This window comes from Callithrix jacchus, chromosome 3 (assembly GCF_049354715.1).
Source record: "Callithrix jacchus isolate 240 chromosome 3, calJac240_pri, whole genome shotgun sequence".
NCBI classification, from domain to species: Eukaryota; Metazoa; Chordata; class Mammalia; order Primates; family Cebidae; genus Callithrix; species Callithrix jacchus.
The window spans coordinates 116,300,479-116,318,674 of record NC_133504.1 but is presented as its reverse complement, the minus strand read 5'-3'; the positions used below and the strand labels follow the sequence as shown (position 1 = coordinate 116,318,674).

At 37.3% G+C, this 18,196-nt stretch overlaps 1 protein-coding gene and 1 pseudogene across 28 annotated transcripts in view; one reads left to right on the top strand and one right to left on the bottom strand.

Moving 5' to 3' along the window:
• Positions 1–18,196, bottom strand: part of RASGEF1B (RasGEF domain family member 1B) — a 655,029-nt gene that overhangs the window by 133,490 nt on the left and 503,343 nt on the right. The gene's annotated exons all lie outside the window — the stretch shown is intronic.
• Positions 1,278–7,525, top strand: LOC108590730 (zinc finger and SCAN domain-containing protein 5C pseudogene; annotated as a pseudogene).

Here is an 18,196-nt window from a genome sequence, read left to right as displayed (position 1 = left end):
ATATACATTGACATCAACACCAATCTTCCTAGAAAGTTATTAAATATAGGGACTTTTTCAAGTTTATAGGGCAGATATATGCTTTTCAAAAAATATTTTGAGATGACTGGCTCTTCACCTAGGCTGGCGTGCAATGACACAGTCTCAGCTCACAGCAACCTTTGCCTCCCAGGTTCCGGTGATTCTCCTGCCTCAGCCTCCTGAGTAGCTGCAACTACAAGTGATACCACTACACCCAGCTAATTTTTGTATTTTTAGTAAAGATAGGGTTTTGCCATGTTGGCCAGGCTGATCTGGAACTTGTGACCTCAAGTGATCTGCCTGCCTCAGCCTCCCAAAGTGCCGGGACTACAGTGAGCCACTGTGCTGGCCTGCTTTTCAAAGTTGCTAATTTTCCTTTGAAAGCTCAAATTGTACCATTGTCAAGAAATATGGTCCACTGCTTTCCTTGAAGTGACAAGTTCACTTCATTTACTTTTGAGAAAGTATCTTTCAAATACTCCGTGCTGTCATTTTGTCTGTCAGTCATTTTCTTCAAGTAAAATGTTACTCCACTATAGTTTAACGTCCAACAGAAACAACTGCAGAGTGCTTTTTCCTGAGACAACCCCTGCACTTTGATACGCAGCAAAAATGCTTTTTGCATACTTCCCATTTTGTCACATGGAATATTAAAGCACAAGTACTCAAGAGTAGAGTCAAGATTTAATGAAATTGGTCATTATCTATACTGCTTCATTAAGGATATTCTTTTTTTTTTTTTTTTGAGGAAATTTCTGTGAATTTATTATTCATGTTCCTCTGTTATTTATTTACTTTTTTTTTGAGACGGAGTTTTGCTCTTATTTGTTACCTAGGCTGGAGTGCAATGGCATGATCTCGGCTCACTGCAACCTCTGCCTCCTGGGTTCAGGCAATTCTCCTGCCTCAGCCTCCCGAGTAGCTGGGATTACAGGCGTGTGCCACCATGCCCAGCTAATTTTTTGTATTTTTAGTAGAGACAGGGTTTCACCACGTTGACCAGGATGGTCTCGATCTCTTGACCTCGTGATCCACCTGCCTCAGCCTCCCAAAGTGCTGGGATTACAGGTATGAGCCACCGTGCCCAGCCAGGATATTCTTAAGTAAAATTGGCCTTTTATTTTTTTCAAACGAAACTGTGGTGGTGAAGAATATGACAACTACTAGGATAGTTGGAGCCACTACCTTGATTCATGGTAAGCACTGTAAGTTTTACCCTCCATTGCTTTTGCATTTGCAGTGGAAATGTCAAAACAATGAAAAAGGTGAGGAATGTTTTTGTATTACTAAGAAAATAGCTTTGCTATAGTCAACCCCAGAAGTCTATGGGCCACACTTTAAGAACTGCTACCATTATTTATTTCACCTGTCCCACCTTGTTGAACATAAACTGTTTCTGGTCCTTTGCTGATACAAACATTTCTACAATAAATACCCTTAAATCAACATTTCTTGATATTTCATTTTCTTTTTATTTTAAATTATTTTCAAATTCAAGGGTATTAAAAGATGTAAAAAATCTTTTATTTTCTGTCATCCTTCTCACAACTACTAAAGTATCTATTGACAGCAAGTATGATATCCTGTTAAAAAGAAAGACCAACCAGCTTCTGTTATTAAAATAGCATCCTTTGGTATATGAAGATGTCAGTTGGCCTGCATTTAGAGATTCATGGGATGAGTGGGTTTTATTCCATATAATTCTTTATAGAAAAAAAGAGAGAAATTTGAACAGAACTGTGCTATGAGCCTCATCATTCTGGTACTTTTGGAAATTTTCAGACAAAACAGAAACTGGAAGTTACTGATTTAGAATATCTGTTATTTGAGAATAATTGGATTGATACAGAAACTAAATTGCTGATAATAATCCATTTAGGCATTCGAAAATCTTTTCTTAGGAATCTACTATGTTAAGTACATTGTACTAATGCTAGCCATTGCAGAGACAGTAAAACTGCATTAGGGACAGGCCCAGACAGCAAGGAGCTTACCAAGAGTTGAAAAGCTTTTGCAAAGTCAACTGAAAAGATCACATCCACTTCTTTCAGTTTAAGAATCATGGAGAGTAATGTATTAGTCCATTTTGTGTGTCTATAAAGGAATATCTGAAGCCACATAATTTATCAAGAGGTTATTTGGTTCAGAGTTCTGCAGAATGTAAAAGAAGCATGGCACCAGAATCTGCTTCTGGTGGGGCCTCAGGAAGCTTTTACTCATGGCAGAAAGCAAAGGCAGAGCAAGAGAGAGGCCAGGCTCTTTTACATAATCAGATCTCATGTGAACTAATAAGATGAAAACTCACTTATACCACAAAGGTGGCACCATGCCATTCCTGAGAGATCCACCCCCATGACCCAAACCTCTCCCACCAGGCCCCACCTCCAACATTGGGGATCACATTTCAACATGAGAGTTGGAGTGGGGAAGCATCCAAACTATATCAAGTAGGTTAAGCTTAGGCAATGCAAATATATGATCTTTTATCTTCCTGATAATTAAGATGACTATAGAGTCTTGGGCTTACACTGGCTGCCTTAGCATGATTATTAATAGCAAAGTGGACATGGTAGTGGTGCTCCAGCAGTCCCAGATGCTTGGGATGCTGAGGCAGGAGGGTTGCTTGAGCCAACAAGTTCAAGCCTGCAGTGAGCTGTGATTATGCCACTGAGCTCCAGCCTGGGCAGCAGAAGGAGACTCCATCTCTAAAAACAAGTATTATTAGAACCTCCCTTCAATTCTCAAAAGTGTCCCACTTTGGACAATACACTACACAGTCATGTACTAATAACAGACTTACAGTTCCTCTCCAAGTCTCATTTTATCACTCTACTTTTTATATAACCCTGGTAGAAAACTTTGGAAGAAAACTAACATTTACTGAATACCTACTATATGCTGCATGTCCGTTCTATGCAAGTTTTATTCTATATTTACAACAACCCTATGGGAGTATTATATCCTCATTTTACAGATAAGGACACTGAGACTCAGAAAGTGCAGGAAGTTGCCTAAGACTACCAACAAATAAGTGTCTAAATTAGGATTTGTCTACTTCTGTCCACTATCAAAATCCATGCTCTTTCCTCAATTTTTCAAAGGTGTTTCATGGAGCTGGCATCAAAATCACCTGGCTACTTACTTTGAAGGCAGATTATAGGAACTCACTTCAAACCTACTGAACCAGAATGTCTCACGGTAGGGCCTGATATCTGCATTTGCAATAAGTGCATTAGATGATTCTCATGCACTGGAATGCTTGAGGACCTCTTCTTAAAAATGATACTATCTCTAGACCTCAGCCACCAATTATTTCTTCAAACAAAAGACATTTTTTCTAATATTCAAAAATTGGTGGGTTCCAAAAGTAATAGCATAGATCCTAGTTGGATGCTCCAGTTTTCTGAAATAATAACCAGGTAGTATATCTGTTGGCAACTTTGTACAATTGATCTCTTCTGGTGATTTAACTAAACATTCATTCTCCCTGTAAACTGTTTCTCTTTCCAAGAGATTTTTTCATAGACCCCTCACAAGGTTAAGTGGAAGCTTTTCTCTGAGAAAGCCAATTCTCTATGTTTATACTGATGCTTGAGCAATGCCAATTATGGCTATATAGTCTTCCAACTTTAGCAAAGGACCTTGGGATATATTATTTTTCTGATTGTTGAAAAACTATAACAAGAATCAACTTTTCCTGATACTTATTGCAGCAGAATCATTTAACAGCTATTACTGAATTTTTTTGAGACCTATCGCTCTGTGCCCAGTGAATACATCCAATTCATATATTTTACATTACAGAATAATAAAGATTAACTAAGTCCATGTGATGTGGCTTTTATAACACACTCCTGGCTTACAATTTAATAAATTTTGCAAGGCATATTTGTTCAAGCTTGACATGCCCTTGAATCTACAAACAGAATGTTAATGGCTACCTTCTGCAGTCTCTTATCTGTAATAATATCTAAACTGCTCCAGATCATTGATGTTCTTGGAAAGTACCCTCTACCTGTGTGTTATAATATGCATTTCTAGATTTCATATATAGCTTAGCCTAGGTCATGCTCTGATAGAAGCTTTTGCCTGAGAGGGAAGACTGAAGCAGCACCAAGTCAGGGCCCTTGGAAAAGCCCACTAGACAGCAGGGTAGCACTGTTAGATCAAAACAAATATTGAAGGAGGGTGTGAGAAACTCTAATCAAATCTGGGCCAGACTCAGTGGTCAGAGTAAAAAGCAAATCTTAGAGGTGTCAGGAAGTCATCTTGCTAGTCCAGATTTTGAGGTATTTGCCCTCAGTAGCTATGGTAGGATTATCCAGTAAGCCTGGATGCCCAAGGTGAAAACAGTGAGGAAGTCCTAATTCAATGAAAAATGGTCCCATAGAAACTAGCTGAGAAAGTAATATAGGGCTGAAGAGTTAAAGGGGGTAGGCCTAGTAGGTAAGCCAGGCAGGCTGAATTGCCATGTCACAAAGGTTAGGGGAGGCTGTAGCTCAGGGTTTATATGGGTGCTAGGCTTCTGCTCACCTAGCAATGTAGAGGAAACACTGCTTCGAGATGCCACTTGCAAGTGAAAGGAGATGGGGAGCAGCCCTAATGCAAAAACCTGTTTGGTTCTCATTGGCCTGTGGCTTTGGCTGGTCTAAACTTGGAGATACTACCATCATTAATAGCTATAAATTCATTGGCATGTTTTAATACATTCTCGCTGGCTAGTGCCTTTGGGTTATTAATGTCCTACTTAGATTCATCATTAAGTATGGTAAATTTTGGAGTCTTTTGTTGAATGCTTTATTGAGGTTGAAAGGGGTATTATACACAAAGTTGACATCCAGAACCACCTGGAAAGGTGGACTTTAGTTTATTGTATGCCAGCTCCAACAGACATTTTGACTTTGAAAGCCTCTGGTTCATCTTCTTATGATAATAAGAATGTACATTTAATTGGTAGGAGCTCAAACTCATGCATGTCAAACTACGAGAAGACAACAATCAGAGTCCCTTGAAATAACAGCATGATTTCCTCCCTAGAATTTGTCGTTTATGAGCAAGACATTTATACTAATGGCTTGTGAACAGTTTTAATTCCTCAGATGTGCATATTCTATCTTGGCCATACTATATGCAAGACTTCTGAAAACTATGTAAAAGAAGAAAATGTTTTTGTCAGAATTTATGACTAATAGTCTGGAGTATAATTTGAGAAAAATATAAAGGTACAGCACTATAGTACCGTAGTAGTCATAGAAAGTGATTAACAATCTTTAGACCAGAACCTACCTGGCTCTTTCAAGTCTTTATAACTTCTTTAATAATTTTGCAAAATAGCATCACTGCTTCTTGCTCCATCCTCACATTAATAATCACAGCGCTGTACATACAGGAGTGGTACCTGGGAATTTCTCCAAAAAATTTTGTAGTTCCCTCAGTTGGCTTTCAGAAACTGTGGCCTTGAAACTTATCTGTGTTGATAGTATCATGCTGGATGATATGAGCAAGGGCTCAGCTGAAAGGATGGGATCATCTGGTAGGGATAGCAGTACTGAAGATGTTCCATTACATACTAGAAGAGTGGAGTCATTCTTGGAGAGTTATTTACCTGGACCCTCCCTGTCCTGCTTGAGATGAAAACTTAAAACAAATAAAAGTCAAATGGATCTTTTTGAGTGTGCTCTTATTCTGCTCATTTTGACAGAACTGTTGAGTACTGCAAGGAAACGTGAGTAGATTGATGTGACCTCTGCTACAGTGCATAGTCACAAGCCTGTCTTCCACGAGAGCCAGAGTCCAGATGTAACATCAGGGGGGACTATGAAGGCAGTCTTTCCAGCATAACCAGGCAAGAGTAGTAACACTAGAAGGAACTTCCCTAACACTACTTGGCATGGATATTTCAGCCAACCCCTGCCTGGGGATCGCCAGGACTGGAAAGATATAAATCAGTGCTTCTTTCTGGATCCCAGCCACTGCTGGAGACATCTAGTATTTCTACTATGACTAATATACAGAGACAGCTTTGAAAAGGGATCCTTCTCACATTTTAAAAGATTGCATTAGGTAAGCAGGAAGGTATCATATAATCTGGGGACACTGTAGTTCACCATTATTACTGCAATCTATCTGATTTCCCATAGTTTTGCCTGCCATTGGTGACAGAGTGTGAGTTTAATCAATGGTGACTCGTTTCAGTGCTGATACACGTTGTTCAAACAAAAGTAGTATTTTGTTATAATGATTATTTTAAAATAGCCATTGGACATTCTGGAGTAAACCAACACACAACTGTGTTGTCTTTTGCATTTAAAGGGACAGATATTTAGAAAAGTGGTTATAAATCTTTCTAAGAAAATGGGTCTCATACTTGAGTCCTCAGAACACAGATTCATTAGAAAGCCAACCCTAAGCAACAAGCAATGATGAAGATGTGGCCAGCCTGTTAAGCAGCCTGGCTTTTCTCCATAGGGGAATTAGTCTGTCTTGTCTTTTGCTGAAAAGATCAAATTTCATCTCAAAAGTACACCATCCAGGAGGCAAGGAGAGGACTTCCTGCTGCCAGAGAGTACTGTCATGAAAGGTGACCCAAAGTCTCCAGGACCCAAGTAGACCTTGGAGAAGGATCTGAATGTAGACAGGGAAGAGAACCCAGGACTTACATCTCCAGAGCCTCAGATTCCGGAGGGTCCCACAGATCTGGTGAGAGCAACGGAGGGGAAGGAACACCAAAAAAGAGCCTCTGTGTAAAATGTGGATGCTGACACAGCTTGTGCCTGCATGGTGGAGAGAGAAGCTTCGACTCACCACAAGAAAAGAGGATACTTTCTGAATTCAAGAAGTCCCAAAAGAAGCAAACTAGGTTCCATCTCTGTTTCCCAAGAAGGCCTCAAGGAGTAGCCACACCTGTGGGCAACAGAGACTCCCAGGAACCAGCTGGGATAAATCCAGTTAACTCCCCAGGCCCTGCGGACGCAGGCAGTCACCCCAATGGCCAAGAAGCCATGGTACTGCGGCCCTTTGCATGTGACGTGTACAGTAAGAGGTTTAAGTATCACGGCAATCTAGTCATCCATAAGAGATCACACACAGGAGAGAGACACTTTCAATGTAATCTCTCTGGAAAGTGCTTCATGCAGCCCATAGGCCTCCAACTTCACCAGTGAACCCACACTGGTGAGAAGCCCTACACGTGTGACGTCTGCCTGAAGTGGTTTACCAGGAGATTCTCCTTGAAATGTCACAAGAGAGGGCACACAGGGGAGAAGCCATACAAATGTAAAGTCTGCAAGAAAAGTTTTCACCTACAGGAAGAACCTGAAGGAGCACCAGCGCATCTACTTCAGAGAGAAACCCTATAAATGCTCCAAGTGTCCAAGAGCCTACAGGTGGCTGAAATCATTAAGATGCCGCCAGAAAACACATCCAGAAACCACTTCCTAGTGATTCCATAATCAGGTCTATGTCTTTTGCACCAAGAAGAGATGAATGATGATTTTTCTCCAATGTTATCAAATGACATATGATGGGCAAGGATGCCTGGCACACAGAAGGGGTGCCTTTGATATAAATTCCAAGGATATTTGAGTAAATATGTATCCTCCCCAGTGAGTTTTGCTTTCTGTTTCATTATGTCTGTTGTTTTCTTATAGGTTTATTTTGGTTTGTATTGCTGTTCTTTCAATAAACAATCGTCTTATTAGTTTTCAATATTGTATAACGAAAAACTGAGTGTCCTGACTGACATGCTGTTACCCACTGTTTTGCTGTAAAGTACAATTGTCCAAAGAGGGTGTCCAGATTAAATACACAATGTCTGGGTAAATTTTTGTTTTAAATAAAGACTTTTTTAGTTAAAAAAAAAAAGTAGCAACATAGACTTGGTCAAGGACTTCTCCCCTAGCTCCACCCCCCACCAAGTCTACACACCCAGATGGGAATGTGGTGGTCTGGCAAATTGAATGTGAGTTCAGAGGTTGCTTTAAACAACAAAAAACAACTACTTGGTGTAATTTGCAAAAAAAAAAGAAAGAGAGAGAGAGATACACATACATACATACACACACATACATACATAAAAAGAAAGAAAGAAAGCAGCTAGCTGCAAAGTAATCAAAGAGCAAAAAACACTGGAACCTAACTTGCCAATTGCCTCATGTCTAAGTGGAAGTCCAGAACCAGTTGGATCCCACTGAAGCCTGCAAAGTTAACCTCCCATTTAACTCTTTTTTGATCTTAGTGCTTAATGCAGGCCAGCATCTGCTCACAGATTAACTGTGGAATACTCCAGATCAAAGGGCCCCTAATTATCTGAGATTTCTTCAGAACTTAAATCTCACTATTTTAGTAAGATAAAAAGATATCTTAGGCATAAGCACCTGAATAAACCTGCTAGATATTCAAAGATGGCAGCACAGAGGAAGATGCCTGTAACAAATACTGTTCACTTGTTTTTCACTTCACTTGAAAAGAATGTAGTAAAACCATTTTTCTTAACTGGCATACATTAAAGGGTTTGGCAGGAAAGTTACTAAAACATTACAAATGGTTCACTAAGGTACATATGTACATATACATATTCTCCTAAGGATATCAAAGCATCTAATAAGATGGAGGAGCATTAAATCAAGAAAAGTTTAAAATGGAAGTTCATTTTAGTATTAAGAATATATCATCCTGCACATCATTTGGGTTATAGCCTCAAATATACCTGAAAACCATGTCTTTTCCATGTTTGTTTCTGAGTTTAGAGTTTAAATTTATTTATATTTTAATTTTTTCATCTCAATTTTTTTGCATATTTCAAGCTATCGTTATAGACTACTGAAACTTTTTCAGTCTTGAGCCTGTCATTCATGTGACATACATTGTATTAGCTTAACCTCTCCTAAACCAATGGTGAAATAAATACTAAATAAACTGAAAATCAAGTCCAGGAACTTCTGTCTGAATCCTATTTTCAGCTTCTCTAAGGCTCGATGCAGGGGAAATTTACCTGTTCTAAGTGCTTTTGAGCCAGAACTATCTTTGAGCATATTGATGCCCAGAAATGACTGAATGCCTCAGGGCTTTTGTTTGCTTTAGGTTAAGCTGGAGAAGTTTCAAACTGTGTAAGAATCTTTTTTTTTTTTTGCCAGCTTGAAGTCCTGTTTTCGAATGGAAGCTTAAGAGACTTCTACCTTTCCTTTCCTTTTTTTCCATAGTGTAGATCTCATTTTACACTCCTCCCAATCTCTACTTCACCTTGACCACAAAAGACTTTACTCTCTTCTTAAGAGATTATGTTAATCCATCAAGAGGAAACAACACTGGAGAGTAGGAAGCCAAAACCACCCGAGTAGAGAGACAGACACAAGCATAGAGTGAGACTGTACTTCACATCTGGAAATTCCCTCATTCCTCTTTTGTTTCTCTACTGTTGGTATTATTTTAACATGAAATGAAGCTAACAATTTGAAGTGTATAAATAGAAGCCCTTAAAATGTAGCTCATAGCAAAATGATGGTATAATGAAACCTACAGATTAGAGTTCTGCTTTAGGTCAACAAGGAGTTATTTTAACAAACTTCCAAGCTCTAAAGATGTAGAGCAGAGTTTACAGGTATACGGCACACTCAAAGACGTGCTACCTACAGGCTCTGACTTGCAATCAGAGGCATTTATCTCACTTGGTTCAGGCAAGGCAGTATCATGTGCAGCTGAGATCCTTTAAGAATAGCATTGGAAAATAGCTTGGCCACTCGCTTGCTCTGTGATTTTGGGCAAGTCATTTAATCTATGTGGGCTTGTTTCAACTTTTATAAATCGAGATGGTGCTGAATTACATCATCCTGAAGTCTCTTTTAGTTTTAACATTATCAATCTTCTAAACATGTTTTTGTGCATTAAGTTTATAATGTTTGCGATTATAGAATGATTCATTAAAGAAAACTTAGACAAAGAGAAAAATCTTTGTAAAATTACTGCTGTTAATATTTTTATTTTTCTAATTCTATTTTTATGCATATTTCTACACAATAATTAAGTACTAGACACATGTATAAAGTTTGTTCATCTAGGGTTCCTCCAGCCTGAGTGTAATACCTTACACCAATGTGACCTGATCTCTCTGGCCACTGGATACAACCACAGTCCACTCTAACGAAGAACTTAGGAGTTGTGGTTTGACTAAAACAAAACAAAATGAGTTAGACAACTTGATTTAGGAATTTGGAATTGGGATACTGAGAAAGAGATGAAATCAATTAGTAATGAGACTGAGATGAGCAGATGCATGGTGTAACAGAAGCTAAGGAAAACATTTTGGACAACGTGCATGCTCTAGTTATGAAGACAGCAAAATTATATTTAAGGGGAGGAGGCTGAAGTGATAGAGAGAGAAATATGGAGCAGGCATGCAGAGAGAAGTCCCGAGAGGAAAGTCTAGTAGCCTGAGAGAAGACTTTTGTACTCAGTAATTTTCCAGATTCAGTTTCCAAGAGGTCCATCTGTTGTTGACGCCTATGCTTTGATTCTCATAAGGCTCCTGAAACATACTTAAAAGTCCTTTTCTCTGAGCTGGGTCAATGTCACTGGCAACCAAAAGAGACCTGACTCAATTTAAATTTGACTTGAGATATTTTATTGATGATTATAAACTACTTCCCCAAGTTATTACATATGCTTTAGATGCATAGTTTTTAATGGCTAAATAATAATTTATAGTGTGGATACATTGTATAAAGAACCTGAATGACAGTGAAGCTGATTACTGTTAATGCTGTTAGAATTATTCCCTAGGTATTAAGAAATCTAAGACCTGCAGTTACCCAAAGGATTCTGGAAAAGCTCCAACATTCTTTCAAGAATCCTTTCACCTGCCAGAAGAGGCAACACCACACACACACATGCACACACACACACACACACACACACACACAGCTTAATCAGTAGCATTTAACATGGAGGAATTCGGCCTGACTTCAAAAAATCTCTTGAGTGCTGTTTTCCCAACTTAACCCATTACGAATGTTTTTATAAGGGCACAGTGGGTATTTTCCAGCTTCCCCATGCCATCATAATTCAGACATAGCCCCACCCTAACCTGATCTTAGTCATGGAACAAGAAAATCTGGGACAAAGGCCACTGTGAAGTTCAGATGAGCAGGTTAGGCACACAGGAACAATATATGCACTTAATGATAAATTTACATTTTCTTTCTAATAGAAAGATAAAAAGAATATAAAATGCTATAATTACCTTTATAAGAAAAGTTGAAATGGTATCAGCTCATAGATGGCACCAATGCTTGGCAAAGCCTCCAGCAAGCTATCAGGAATTTAGGCTCTATTCAAACTATGATATCAAATGTTGCGCAAACTTGGATATTGCTTGAGAAAAAATTTGTCCCCTTCCCTTACACAAATTTTATCCACATGGTAACTTGAAAATTCTCCACTAGCTCTTCTTTTCCAACATAATAGGACAATTAGTCTTTCTAATCTGGGTTTCTCCCAAACCCCTGAACTCACACTAATTCTTTCATAAAATTACACCTATTCAATATTATTGAATACAGCAGAGAGACACTCACAGTTTTAATTAAAGAGGCAAAGGATCTCTGAATAGAAAGTAGTCTTTGAGTGCTTTGCTTTGTGTTTTCAGGGAGTGAATGATAGACACTGTGATGTCGCTAAACTGCCTATAAGGTAAGGGATATAAAGTGTTTGTGTTTATTTATATGATTTAGAATTTATTGTGGGTCTACTTAAACATTACTTCTGAGAAAATGTAAAATAAAGTATGTACAAGCATTTTATAAAATTTAAATCTACTTACCCTCCAAATGGAGTGCTTTGCTTTTGCTGGAAGGACAAATAGGCAATGAGGTCTTTTGAACACATCAGACTGGAACATCACAGACTTGGCTTCAAATCCCACTACCTGTTTGACCCTTGGCAAGGTCCTCACCACTCCATGTTTTGATTTTCTCATCTATAGCCAGGTGCGGTGGCTCATGCCTGTAATCCCAGCACTTTGGGAGGCTGAGGCAGGTGGATCACAAGGTCAGGAGTTTGAGACCAGCTTGACCAGTATGGTGAAACCCTGTCTTTTTGAATACATAAATAAATAAATAAAATAAAAGATTTTCTCATCTATAATGTAGTATCATTGATGCATTATGTATTTAATCAAGGTTAAATGTATTCTGTATTAGTGATGCCTCCCTTACTAAGTTAATGAGAATATTAAACGATATTTGTAATGTGTCTGCCATAAAAAGTGGTCTTAATGGCATCAGAATTAGATAGGAGTGTCTCTGGTGTTGCATTATTAGCTATGGGCTGACTATTGCTTTCCAATATTATAAAAACTTTCCTGGAAAATCTTACAATCAAAATATAAAAGGTGAAATTGATTTTATCTCTTTTCTAGATATTTTATTTCTAGCTATATAGAGTATACATCTCTTTAGAAAGCCCAGGAGAGTGAATAAAACATTAGAATTAATCTTTTAAAGGTTCAGTGTGATCAAAGTCAAAATGGATATTTAAAATTCACAAGTTTTTCTATGTACAGTGAACCTTAAATAATGAGATGTAGAAAACATGATTTTTTTTTTTTTTAGAAAAAGTAGAAGTTTCACCCACACAAGAGTGCAGTGGTGCTATCTTGGCCCACTGCAACCTCCGCCTCCTGGGCTCAAGTGATCCTCCCACCTCAGCCTCCCAAGTTGCTGGGACCACAGATGCATACCACCACACTGGGCTGATATTTTTTGTATTTTTGGTAGAGATGAGGTTTCACCCTGTTGCCCAGCTGGGCTCAAACTCCTAAGCTCAAGTGATCCCCACCCACCTAGGCCTCCCAAAGTGCTGGGATTACAGACATGAGCCACTGTGCCCAGTCTAGAAAATATGATTAAATGTTGAGTTTACACTTGATCTCAGCCAAAAGGCCGAGAAGCGACGAAATATTGAGTTTATAATAAACTCTATGTTTATTTTAATATTTTTATAATAAACTCTATGTCTTAATGGGCATTCCTGTCTTATGTCCCTAAATACAGAGTTTATAAAAAACTCAATACTCAACCATCACCCAAAGCTTGAGAATGGCCACCTGACGGCATAGATAAGTTGTCTTCAATATATACTCTCATTAGTGTTAGTTATAGGTGTTTTTTTTGGGAAAATAGAAGAGGTAGTTCTTAAGGTGTTTACCAAGAATTTATATGAGGTTAATATAAACTATTAATTGACTATATATTGGTTGTTGTATCACAATTTGCAGGAACATGAAGATAATGGGTGAGGCAGTTAGGAGAAAAAATGACTTTAAATAACTGTCCCGAGGGATGAATATGGGGCTGAATTCCCATACTCATGTCTCTGAGCCTAATAAATTTTATATATCACAGCTCAGACTGCTCTGAGCTATTTTCCTTTTCTCAGTATCATATATTAACAGGGAATTAATTAACTTTCCATTGACATTAGAGAAAATGGTATAAGCTGGAGAAAAAAATTAACCTTGATTCTTACCTCATCCTATACATCATCAAAATCATTCATCCCATCATTGTTTCAGTGTTAAATGCCATTACTGACATTACAGATAAATTGGAAGTAAAGAAAGGTAATGAGATTGGGTCACTCCAATGAACACATACATACTCCTGTAGATTTAACCATATAGAGACAGTGTTATATGAGTATCTAATGCATATGTGTGTCTAATGCATATAATAGACACACATATAATACACATATACATTTATCTATAGTTTGATAATATATGAATATATCTATAATTTGATATATATGATTTAGGAGTCAGAAATATAATACAGTAGAAGCATAATGTACTCAGCCCTCCATTTATTGAAAGCAGCAGAGGCATCCCTGAATAGGAAATCCTCTTTTTTGAGTGTTTTGCCTTATCTTTTTTCAGGAACATGGAAGCCAACTGTATTACACCATTTTGTATCAGGCATTTAAGCATAGAGCAGGGACCTCAGATTTTAGCATCTGCAGGGGTCCTCTTATCAGTCTCTGCTGATACTGAGGTATGACTGTGACACAACTGACCCAAGTTACCTGCTTCACTGGAAGGGCCCAGGGGAAGGTTCCTCAAACGTCACTGTATTATATGTGTGTCTAATGCTATATATTTGGTTAAAGAAAATTTATTTCCTAGATAGAAGAGACCTGTTTTTCAGTCTAAGTTTTATAAATTTCTATATCTACCTCCTAGAATGTCCATGCCAATTCTAACTCTAAAGCAGCATAAAAGAAAACTTATTTTTAAAATCTCAACCAATTCGTCTTTTACACCAAGTTAAAAACATTTGCATGTATATCATCTTCATAAAGTTTTATGAAAGCCTTAAAAGATGAAACAGACAATAGGGGACATATTTGTTTAAAAATATAATAGGATTATTTATATTTATTATGTGAGTTTAACCTAAATAATAAACCTGGGCTTTTCAAACTCCTATTAAGGCTAATCCTAGCCCAAGGACACTTGCAAACAAAGCACAAATCAAATTCTATGACCTTGAAGAGCACTGTAGACACTTTATTAAAGACTGTTTTGTTTTGTTTGGAGAAGTAGAGGTATTAATAGCAGGAAACAAGAGGTTTCACTTCATGAGACACAGTAAAATTTATTAAAAATCCTATTTTCCCATTCCTTTCATCAAAGCCTCATTAATCAGAGCAGCTGCTGATATTCTTTATCAGCTTGTCCCCAAACTGTAGCCCCTTCTGGCTTTTTTCTTATCTTCCTCTTATCCCTTCTGCCAAGTAGCTCCAACCTCTTACTGTTTTCATAAGTCCCCCCCACCCCCGCAATGAGGTATCTCTATATTTCCACATCTTATTTTAAAAAATATATGTCCATGCCTTTTCTTATGTTTTTCAATATATACTCTCCAAATCCCACCTCACTCCAATCAGCAGAGTTCAACATTCCTCCCTATGAGCAGAGAAATGAGCAACAGAAAAGAGAGAAGGGGAAAGGTGGAGAGATCACACAACAATTCCACAATTAAACAAATACGTGATTTAATATATTTTTCTTTTACCCCTGTTACATGTATTTTTTAAAAGTTAGTATAAAGTTCGAATAGAAGATTGGATCAAGGAAATGAACATGTATTATACAGATGCAGAAATAAAAAAGTCATGGGAAAAAATAAACCTCACTAGTAAATAAAAAATAGTAGATAAAAACAGTGGGATTTAATTTATTGAATCAGTAAAGATTAAAAATTATAATATTCAGGTTGGGCACAGTGGCTCACACCTGTAATCCCAGCACTTTTGGAGGCCAAGACGTGTGGATTACTTGAGGTCAGGAGTTCGAGACCAGCATGACAAACACTGCAAAAACTCGTCTCTGCTAAAAATACAAAAATTAGCTAGGTGTGGTGGCCCGTGCCTTTAATCCCAGCTACTAGGGAGGCTGAGGCAGAAGAATCACTTGAACCCAAGAGACACAGGTTGCAGTGAGCCAAGATCATGCCATTGTACTCTAGCCTGGGTGACAAAGTGAGACTTCTCTGTCTCAAAAAAAAAAAAAAAAAAAAACTATATTATTCAATTCTGATGGAGGTATAGTGAGACTGACATTCTTACATATCACTAGTAAAAACACAGACTGAACATATTTTTAAAAACTAATCAGGTAATACATATTGTAAAATTTTGTTTCTGATCTTTGTTATTCATTTCTAGGAATAATAAGGAAGTAATTATAGAAACATACACAGATCTATGTATAAGTATGCTTATCATTTATTTTAACATTATTTATAATGACAAAAATTAGAAACTACCAGAATTGGTTTTTGGTAAAATAACTTAAACAAATTTACAAGAAAAAAACAACCCCATCAAAAAGTGGGCAAAGGATATGAACAGATACCTCTCAAAAGAGGACATTTATGCAGCTAACACATGTATGAAAAAGAGCTCATCATCACTGGACATTAGAGAAATGCAAATCAAAACCACATTGAGATACTATCTCATGCCAGTTAGAATGGCGATCATTAAAAAATCAGGAGACAACAGATGCTGGAGAAGATGTGGAGAAATAGGAATGCTTTTACACTGTTGGTGGGAGTGTAAATTAGTTCAACCACTGTGGAAGACAGTGTGGGGGATTCCTCAAGGATCTAGATCTAGAAATACCATTTGACTCAGCAGTCCCATTACTGGGTATATACCCAAAGGATTACAAATCATTCTGTTAGAGAGACACATGCACACAGATGTTTATTGTGGCATTCTTCACAATAGCAAAGACTTGGAACCAACCCAAATGCCCATCAATGATAGACTGGATAAAGAAAATGTGGCACATATTCACCATGGAATACTATGAAGCCATAAAAAAGGATGAGTTTATGTCTTTTGCAGGGACATGGAGAATGATGCAGACCATCATTCTCGGCAAACTGACACAAGAACAGAAAACCAAATACCACATGTTCTCACTTATAAGTAGGTTTTGAACAACGAGAACACATGGACACAGGGAGGGGAACATCACACACTGGGGCCTGTCAGGTGGTGGGGGACTAGGAGAGAGAGAGCAGGGGGTGGAGGGATAGGGGAGGGATAGCATTAAGAGAAATACCTAATGTAGATGATGGGGTAATGGATGCAGCAAACCACCATGTACGTGTATACCTATGTAACAAACCTGCAGGTTCTGCACATGTACCCTGAAACTTAAAGTTTAATAATAAAAAAGTGAAAAAATAACTTAAACAATAGTAATACACTCAAATATTGGTTATTAAAATTGAGATCTTTGAAATCTACTTAATGATGTAAAATGTTTATGAATATGAATATGCTTATAATATGAGCTAAAATGAATTAGTTAGAAAACTACATATGCTGAATTATCTAAGTTATGTAACACAAATAAATGCATACATAGAAAGAAAATACAGCAAAATATTAAGTATGGTTATCTTCGAATTGTAGAAATTTTCATTTCCTTTTTGACCTTTCCTAAATTTTCCAAATTACTCATAATGAGGAAAAATAAAGTATTACTCCCATAATCAGAAAAAGAGTTTTGTTTTTTTTTAAACCAAGAAAAGACATCCAAATTGTATTGTAAATAATCAAATAACATTACTATTTTTCCAAACTCATAGGTAAAACTTAAAGGTTACATTTCTTGTCCCTGGAAGAGACTTTCTTGAAGATAAAAGATACCACTCTGGTCCCAGATAATTTGACAAAGTTGGTAGAGACTAGGGAAAGAGGTGGGAAGAGAAAATTATAGACTATAATAAGAGTTGTATAGTTTCAGGAAAAACTGAGTTATTTATTCTAAATGACAAAGGCACTTAATTATTTGAAGCCAATTTAGATGAATTATTATTATACTTATATTTCCCATTTGTCTGAGACATTTAATAGGTTTTCTAAAAATAACTTTAAAATAGATTATCTCCACAATTTTGTCAATAAATGGTTAGATCTTTCTTTCATATTTTTGGGTCATTTTTAATCTTTGATTTTGCATAACAATGCACAACAAATTTTTGAGCACCTGATACTAAGAATAGGATTTGATTTTGACCAGATATGATTGCTTAGCACATAAACCTTCTGGACATGTCAATTACAAATTGCACACAACATCATAGAGCTGAAAGTTAATGTTAGAGAAGGAACTTGATTGATTTTTTAATATCACAGCTTAATCCAATCATCCATTGTTTTATTCAAGCCTCCCATCTTGAAGAGGAAGATTAAAATAATTAAGAATAAATCTATCTTAGAAAGCCATCTCAGAGTTTGCCTATTCATAGAAAGTGCTGAGGACAGTATCTTAATTTATCACATATAGGGAGTTCTTATCATTAAAAACATCCCATATGGATGGGATTTAAAAAAGGAAAAAACAACATCTCAGGGAATTCTTGGAGTACTATATACCAGTACTAATTTTCCTGGAGTAACATATTTTAGAGTGGTTCCAGAATTGAATACCTGCACAACAGCCAATAATGCCTCTGGGGAACCCTAATAGCCAAACATGAGTTAGGAGTTCCTCTTGGAAACAGCTTCTACCATATAGAGCCCTCACCCTACTGTTACGCTGGCCTCCATTCTAAAGCAGTTATGTCCACTTTGGTCACTCAGGGTGATTTGGAGCCAACCA